Source organism: Bos indicus, chromosome 16 (genome assembly GCF_029378745.1).
Source record: "Bos indicus isolate NIAB-ARS_2022 breed Sahiwal x Tharparkar chromosome 16, NIAB-ARS_B.indTharparkar_mat_pri_1.0, whole genome shotgun sequence".
In the NCBI taxonomy this organism is placed as follows: domain Eukaryota; kingdom Metazoa; phylum Chordata; class Mammalia; order Artiodactyla; family Bovidae; genus Bos; species Bos indicus.
Window position 1 is genome coordinate 64,462,099 of NC_091775.1, and position 9,239 is coordinate 64,471,337.

A 9,239-nucleotide genomic window follows, 5' to 3' on the forward strand; every position below is an offset into this window, starting at 1 on the left:
GGTAAAGAATCCACCTGCAATGCAATGCAAAAGAGCCTGCACCTGAGTGTAAGATCCACATTTTTCAGTTTCAAATCTGGGCTCTTCCATTTACTGATGGGAGACCTTAGGCAGGCTTCTTAACCATTCCATGCCTCTGTTTCCTTGCCTCTAGAATAAATCATGTACTTATTTCATAAAGTTGTTGTGAGGACTAAATACATTTAATTCTTAGTTTGAATTCTCTAGGAAACAGGAAACTCGGTTCCTCTGAGGCAGAGACTCGCTGGGGAGAGTTCTGGGAACTAAGAGGGTGGGAGAGAAACAGGGCCGGGCAGAGGGAGGAAGCAAATGCCAAAGTGGGTCCCAGGGGATGCTCTGGAGTGGGATGGCCCTTCTGAGAAGTCCCCCACTGAAGCAAGGGGCAGGCCTTTGCACCCCATGTCACCGGTTCATTGGACTACCTCATTTTAAACCATGCAATTCCCTCTGTCAAGGCAGCAACTGAGAGAGACTGCTGTGACTACAGCAGCCAGCACACTGGGGAATGGGGGTCTGGTCCCAGAAGGAAATCTGGGAGATGCAGCACCTGTGACCACACCCAGAAGGTGCTTGGGACAGCACTCAACTCATAGTCAGCACTCAGTCAGTCTTCACTCTCATATTTACTTAGTAGGGATACAAAGGTTGCTAGACAAAAAGGATAAGCCTCAATAGCACATTTTTTGTGACTCTGGGAGTTTAGGTGTTTATTTCACAAGGGGCATTTGAGAGTTGCTATTTCTCAATGAGGCCTGGAAGTAAAGGGTCGGAAAAGAGAGGACACAGAAGAGATCTCCCCTGATAGAACCCATGAGAAGGCCCAGAAAAGCCGGTCAGGGAGGGAAAGGCGAAAAACCACAGAGGGGAAGGGGAAGGAAGGCTGTGAAACAAGGCATGACTACAGGAAATGATGCCCAAATCAGAACCACGTGGGGGATCTTCTGTCAGAGCAGTTTCCTTTTTTAAGGCAGTGCCTGCGGGAGCTGACCCAGGAAGTCAAAAGCTGATGCACTCTGAAACCAGAGCTGAGCCCTCCCCAGCCCCCCAGCCCATTAGAGGCTTGGTTCATGGAGCGCAGGGGTAGAGGCAGCAGTGCCATCTTAGGTGCCAGATCCACCTGCACCCGGGCTCGCCCACCTTGGCTCTTGTTCTGCCTTTCTCACAAGTCTGGGGCCGGACTGGTGTGGGGCAGGGCGATGAGCAAGGCGTGGGAGGAGGCCACGGAAGGAGGCCTTTTTGAACGTCTGCTGCTCAGCACGGTCCTTGGTCCACACGATGACGCATTAACTGGGAGATGGCTATTTTTTGACCTGGTGCCGCCCCTGTCCCAGTGCACACTTATCACACAGCTGCCGAATGGGGACGTGGGTGGTGTCTGGGATAGCTTTTCTCCAAGCAATAAAGGTGCGTTTACGGATGGATTGAACCCTCGGTCTTATCCTTGGTAGTGCCACGCTGGAATCAGCCTGGATATGGCCACATGACAACAAGAATAGTGGTTAGGCAGAAAACCTCTTCAAACCTTCCTGTTCTTTCTGTATCCCCATGAATAGGCCAAAGGAGCTTTTAAGTGTCCGTTCTGCAGACAACAAAACAGCAGTGGGTAAGACACTTAGTTAAGGGCACTGGAGCTGAAAACAGCTGCACCCTGGGCCCGGTGTCCAGATTCCTGAGCTAGTACTTTTTCATTCAGCAAAGAAAGTGAAAGAGACAAAGGGATTGATGCATGGTGCGCAGAGGGGCGAATCCAGGAGCACAAAGCTCCCTGCTCAAGATGAAGAGCCCTCTCCTAGCTCGACCTGCCTCCGGTTGCCATGGTTACCCCTTCAGTTTCCAGGCAGAAAGTTTTTGAAGTTCACGGTTTATCCCAAATTCTCTTCACAGCAGGTAAGTCGGTTCATGTCTGCAATTTCAGTAATGACTAAACAGTTGCTGTCAATCCAGCAAGTTGAGCTCGCCTGTGAATTGCACTGGCTTTAACAGAACCTGACCTCATTTTTGCCCCGTGAGCCCAGAGCAGATGCACTCTCTTTAATGGAGACTGCGCAGACACAGCTCTGTACCTGGGTCACTTGCGGTCAGGACTCAACATCCGCAAGGCCCCAGCCACGTGGCCCTCCATCTCTTTCAGCTCTCCCTGACCATTCTTTCCAAGGCAACTGAGGTCGAGACAGGACCTTTGTCTACTGGAAGTGGTTAGAGGAAATGAAAACACTTTCTTGATTTCTGAAGGACTCTCCAATCCCAGTTTTTTCAAACTTTTCATTTTGTATTACGGTATAGCCGATTAATGATGTTGTGGTAATTTCAGGTGAACAGCAAAGGGACTCAGCCATACATGTATATGGATCCATTCTACCCCAACCACCACCACCCCCGCACACACCCATCTAGGCTGCCACGTAACACTGAGCAGAGTTCCATTTGCTGTACAGTAGGTCCTTGCTGGTTATCCATTTTAAATACAGCAGTGTGTACATGACCTTCCCGAGCTCCCTAACTATCCCTTCCCCCCTGGCAACCGTAAGTTCCTCTTCTGACTCTGAGTCTCGTTCTTATTTGTAAGTAAGTTCACTTGTATCATTTCTTGTTTCGGATTCCACATATAAGGGATGTCATAGGATATTTCTCATCTCACTGACTTCACTCAGGATGACAGTCTAGATCCATCCATGTTGCTGCAAATGGTATTATGTCATTCCTTTTAATGACTGAGGCCAGTTCTCACTTTCAAATTTATTTTCAGTAAACTAATCTACACCCTGGCAAATCACACAAGGTTCAATGGCATTAAGGGGAAAACTAGACTCTCTACTTTCTTCTTTGTCTTGTGTTTCTTCTCTTTGCCAGGGTCGACCTAAAAATGGTTGCATCGTCCATGGCAAAACAGGACATCTTATGGCATGCTTTACATGTGCAAAGAAGTTAAAAAAAAGGAATAAGCCCTGTCCAGTATGTAGGCAACCAATTCAAATGATTGTGCTAACTTATTTCCCCTAGTTGAACTACCTGTAAAAACAGAATTATATATTATAAGCCTAAAAATTTAGACATGAAATTTATTTTTATTTTTTTAGCTGTATCAAAGCAAGATAATACCTTACATGTAGATTTCTCCCAATAGCAATTATTCCTTTTAGGAAAATGCCTATTCTGTTCCTATTTTACATTTGGCTTTCAGTGTATTTTAGATTGGATTTAGTACCTTTCATGTAAAAAAAAAAAAAAAAAAAGACCTTCCCTGGTGGCTCAGACAGTAAAGCGTCTGCCTACAATGCGGGAGAGCTGGGTTCGATCCCTGGGTTGGGAAGATCCCCTGGAGAAGGAAATGGTAACCCACTCCAGTATTCTTGCCTGGAAAATCCCATGGACGGAGGAGCTTGGTTGGCTACTGTCCATGGGGTTGCAAAGAGTCGGACACGACTGAGCGACTTCACTAATTTACACAGATTGAGATACAGCTAGCATATAGTAAATGCACAGATCTTAAGTGTTCAGCTCAATGAGTTTTGATGAATGTAGACACCCACGTAGCCATCATACACCATGCCAGCTTGCCAGATGGCATTTTACCTAAGAGCCAATCAAGCTATGGAATACTTCCATCATCCTAGAAACCTTCATGCTCCGTCCAGCCAACCTCCCACCACACCCCACATCAGAGGCAAACACTAGTCTGAGTTCTACAATGATGGGACTTGTGTTCACTTGAGTTTGTTTGTTATTTTTGAGGCTGAGCTCAAGTGCTCTCTCGTCTCTGGAACTTGCTCCTCCCTATATTGCCCTGAACTCAGAATTGATTCCCAGTCTGGTTGTTTGCTCTGTGAGCTCCTAGAGGGCAAGGATCATGGTCTTGGTCCTCTTTTTATCTTCAGCCCCTGGCAGCATGCCCGGTTTGGTGTGTATGCTATGAATGTTGGCTGACTGGCTTCTGTTTCAACAAAGGTCATGATAGCTAACGTTTACTGAACACTGCCTGTGTGCCAGGCTCTGTTCTGTGCTTTCTTTCCCCTGAACTACCTTTCAGTTCTCATAATTACCCCATAAGGCAGGTTCTGTCTTGTCCTCATTTTACATTTGAGTAAACCCTGGCAGAGGTGGGTAAAGTCACTTACTGCCATCACACAGCTAGCGAGTGGTCAAGCTGGGTTTTGCTCTCAGCTCAAGTCCAGAGCCTGAGTTCCTAACATACAGCATCCCGTCTGTGTGTGATGTTTTCTGGAGCTCAGACTTCATCACTGTGAGATGAATGAAGCAGAGGCTTGGGAAGACATTACCCTTCGTCTTCTGCCTTCCATAGATTTCTCTCCTGTATCCTCCTCCTACCCCTCTTCCTTGCTCCCCATCCCTCCCACCATTCACACTTCCCATTTTCTTTTGTTTTTTGCCCTCGGCTGTGTGTCATCGCTGGCTCTGGACTTGTCTGCTTCTTCTGTCCTTTTTGCGTGTGCGATTCCCATGTGTGACTGCCGAGGTCCCTTTCTCTGCTAAAGTCCCTCAGCTAACATCTGGGCTTTTATAATCTTTTCAGGAAAACTCATTTCAGCTGCTTTGCCCCACCTCCCTTCCCAGCGATGCCTCCCCAGCCCTCTGTGCTCATGAGGACCCTGGCTCCTACCTTGGAAAGAACCCAGGGGCGGCTTTCAAGGGAGGCAGATCTCCAGTTCCCATCTGGGCTATGTGGGGCTTGGGGAGGCCTTTGTTCCTCTTCACCCTCCTGCTGGTAGATGGAGCCCCCAGTAGATGTTTTCTCATGATTGCATTCGGCCCGTGGCCCTTCACATGCCCTGCGCTTGCCGTTGTGTGGTGTGCTGCACTCAGATGGGCCTGCCTGCCTGGCTGTGATGATTTGCTTTACCCCACACTTCTACCAGACTGCCTGCCTGTCCCTGAATCCTGCATGCTCTCAGTGCCCGGGGTCCCCCTGCAGTGTGCTGTTCTAGACCCCTCCCTGTGGTGCCTGTGCTTGCGTGTTGATGCGTTCCCTAAAGCACCAAATAAATCAGTGGCCATAGATGAGCCCCATCTCACCCTACTACTACCAGTTCCAAACTAGGAGGGTTCCTTAAGCACCCTGGGATTCTGTCTTCCTCTTTATCACCCTCCCCCTTTGCACTTTCGTCACATGTCATTTTTTTTCTGAGAGCATCTCACTTCCACTCACTGAATCTTAGAAACAAAGTTTTATCAAAATCCAGATTGTTCTCACTTGATAATTTTCCAAGGCCTTAAGAAACCACTTAGAATAAAAGATTTGTTGTTTGTTGCTGTTTAGTCGCTTTGCAACCCATGGACTGCAGCGTGCCAGGCTCCTCTGTCCTCCACGGTCTCCCGGAGTTTGCTCAAATTCATGTCCATTGAGTCAGTGATGCTACCTAACCATCTATTCTCTGCCACCCCTTTTTGCCTTCAATTTTTTGCCTTCTACTTTTGCCCTCAATCTTTCCCAGCATCAGGGTCTTTTCCAATTGTCAGCTCTTTGCATCAGGTGGCTAAAGGATTGGAGCTTCAGCTTTAGCATCAGTCCTTCCAATGAATATTCAGGGTTGCTATCCCTCAGGATTGACTGCTTTGTTCTCCTTGCAGTCCAAAGGACTCAAAAGTCCCCTCCAGCACCACAGTTTGAAAGTATCAATTCTTCAGTGCTCAGCCTTCTTTATAGTCCAACTCTCACATCTGTACATGACTACTGGAAAAACCATAGCTTTGGCTACACAGACCTCTGTGGGCAAAATGATGTCTCTGCTTTTTAATATGCTGTATAGGTTGGTCATAGCTTTACTTCCAAGGATCATGGCTGCAGTCACCATCTGCAGTGATTTTGGAGCCCAAGAATATAAAATCTGTCACGATTTCCATTGTTTCCCCATCTATTTGGCCTGAAGTGATGAGAGCAGATGCCATGATCTTAGTTTTCTAAATGTTGAGTTTCAAAACAGCTTTTCACTCTCCTCTTTCACTCTCGTCAAGAGGCTCTTTAGTTCCTCTTCACTTTCTGCCATTAGAGTAGTATCATCTGAATAATAAAAGATTTGAGGATGGAAAAAAGTGAAGCCTGGGATTTGCAAATGGCTGAAAAGGGAGGTTTATACTTCCAATTCCCTGTTCTTTTCTGGGCTGAGGAGTGAAGACTTGGATTCCAGACCTGCGATGTGAGGCAGGTACTGCCCGCTGGCTTGTGCATCACTGCAGGCAGGAAACAAGCACCGAGAGAATCTGACAGATGCCTGGTTGGGGAGGAGAGGGGGGTCCTGACCAACTGGCTCCCTCTATTGTATCCTCCATCCAGGACAACCACACTGCTGATAGGTAATGTTCTGGGCAAGAAGAAGGTGCCCTGCTGTCTGGGAAGACTCTGCAAACAGCCTGCATGAAACCCTATTTTACTCTCAAATCGTGATTGTGTGAGTCTTCCCTCCAGGGAAGATCCCCTGGAGGAAGGCATAGCAACCAACTCTGGTATTCTTGCCTGGAGAATCCCCATGGATAGAGGAGTCTGGTGGGCTACAGTCCATGGGGTTGCAAAGAGTCAGACATGACTGAGCAACTAAGCACAGCACGCAGGCCACAGATGATACACAAGGACCGCTCACACAGCAAGCCCCGGCATGTGAATGTCTCAGGCACGTGCAGAGATGTCAGGTCAGAGCTGCAGCAGGGGGCTGTGTGTGTGTGGGGGGCGGGTGGGGGGGGGGGGATGCGGTGTGTGTGTGTGGAGGGGCAGAGGACTGAAAGACTCCCATAGACAAGTAGCAGCTTAACTGCCAGCCCACCCACCCTCATCTCTCAGGAAAGCTCAGCACACCAGACTCTCCCTGGTTCTAGGGACACTGTGCGTGCTCTCCTCGGTTGGAAAGCTGCCTTTGAGACATGGGTGCTCCCCTCAGACACTACCTCAGGGTGGCCTGGAACCTTGGACTTGTGCCTAGGGCAGTGTCCAGCCTAATATAGGTATAGTCGTGAAATGCTGGATGGGGAAGGGAGGAATGCATCCCCCGCTGGACTTGGTGGATGTCTCGGAGATCCACTGTCAACCCAGCCTCCCCAGGCTTTTGGGATCACAAGCATTCTTGGCTGAACTTCAACCAGAGGACTTTCTGGAAATGGGTCATAGACAGGCTGGCTTACACAATGATATTTATTATTATGCGCCTCCCAAATGTGACCCCTCTGGGGCTTGTAGAATCCCCTAGTGCAGAAAAACCAGCCCAAAGTTGGGGAATGTCTGGCCGACATCAGTGATTCAGAGCCCAGCTTGAGCTGGAAACAGGGCACCAAACACACAGAGGCGTGCCATGTCATGCCATCCCTCTGAAGGTCTTCAGTGAGGAAAGCCACTGCACACTCCATCCCCTTCCCCCGCTCCTAGGTGTTCCAGAGAGGCAGGTGCTAGGGAGGTGCTGGGTTTGGTAGGAAGAACGGATTTCAGCTGGTTGCAGCCGCGGCTAACACCTGACTTTTTCTTGACGGGAGGGACGTGCCATTTGCAGAGCTCTCCATGACCCAGTGGTTTTCCCATGCAGGAGACCGGGTTCGATCCCTGGGTTGGAAAGCTCCCCTGGAGGAGAACTGCCTCCGGTATTCTTGCTTGGAGAATCCCCATGGATAGAGGAGGCTGGCAGGCTACAGTCCATGGGGTCGCAAAGAGTCGGACATGACTGAGCCACCAAGCACAGCACGCAGGCCACAGACATGCACAAGGACCGCTCACCCAGCAAGCCCTGGCATGTGAATGTCTCAGGCACGTGCAGAGAAGTCAGGTCAGAGCTACAGCGGGGGGTTGCCATCTCCTGGGAGTCAGGGAACCTGCCTTCCTTTGAGTCACTGTCCCCGAACCCCATTTCCATAGGGAGAGTGGGGGTGGGGTGGGGCGGGGAGGGCTGATACAGGAGCTCAGAGGAAAAGCAATCTTGTAGCCAAGTGGGAGGCTTGACAAAGCATCAACACTGGCTGTGAGCACTGTAACAAGTTGGGAGGAAACGTGCCTCTTACACTGTGCCTGCGGCCCCCATGCACGGAGGGAGGAACGTGGCGGGCTGTGTGAGCCGCTGGAGACTGGGGCCGGCAGTGGCAGGGTGGGAGGGAGGGAGGGGGGAGCCAAGGGAACAGGTGGTCCTTCCACAAGCTCCCCGGCCGTCAGCCCCTGCCATAGCAGATGTCCTAGAAACAGGCCCAGGTGGACAGAGGGAAGAGCGCAGCAGGGGGTGGTGCATGATGTTTGGCAGAGAAAAAAATGAGCTCTGCCTAATGGGCCGGCCACATCTGAGCAGGGGAGACACGCGCTGAGCTGTGTGACCAGCCCCAGAGAGCCACTCCGCCTCCACTCGCCCTCTGGCTGGGCTGTTTCAGTGTGGGCCACAGGAAAACCTGCTGGAGCGAAGCCCCAGGCTTCCCGAAGCCCCCAGCCGCAGCGATGGTGATGACAATCACTAACATGAATCGAGCACCTCTGTGCCCTACATTTATGGTTCTTCTCATCTCACCCTTGTGCTAACCTGTGCAGAAGGTAGGCTTGCTGTCGTTGTTTTACAGATGGGGCAACCAAGACATAGAGAGGCTAACTGAAGAGAGGAGGAGGGCAGAGCCATGATTTGATACTGGGTCACTGACTCAATGGACATGAATCTGGGTAAACTCCGGGAATTGGTGATGGACAGGGAAGCCTGGCGTGCTGCGGTTCATGGGGTGGCAAAGAGTCGGACATGACTGAGCGACTGAACTGAACTGAACATCTGACTCCAGGGCTCCCCAGGTCATGCTAGTGGTAAAGAACCCACCTGCTAATGCAGGAGACATAAGAGACACGGGTTCGATCCCTGGGTCAGGAAGATCCCTTGGAGGAGGTCATGGCACCTCACTCCAGTGTTCTTGCCTGGAGAATCTCCTGATCCTGACGGGCTGCAGTCTATAAGGTCACAGAGTCGAACACCGCTGAGGTGACTTAGCACACACACATCTGACTCCAGCATCCATGCAGCAATGCTGCCACTCATTGCATAGACAGCCCCATCCTTGCCCCTTCCAGAGCTGCAGAAAGCTCTTTCCCTGCTTTCCAGATGTTCACATCCCCAGCTTCAAGAGGATCCTCATAATGAAGGTTTACCTTCCTTCTCTTAGTTCAATCTGGTCTTCCCTTCTTGGCAACAGGAACACAGCTTTCAGCTTCCAAGGCACAAGTTAGGACCAGCCTGGTCAATCCTGGCACCTATTGACCCTGG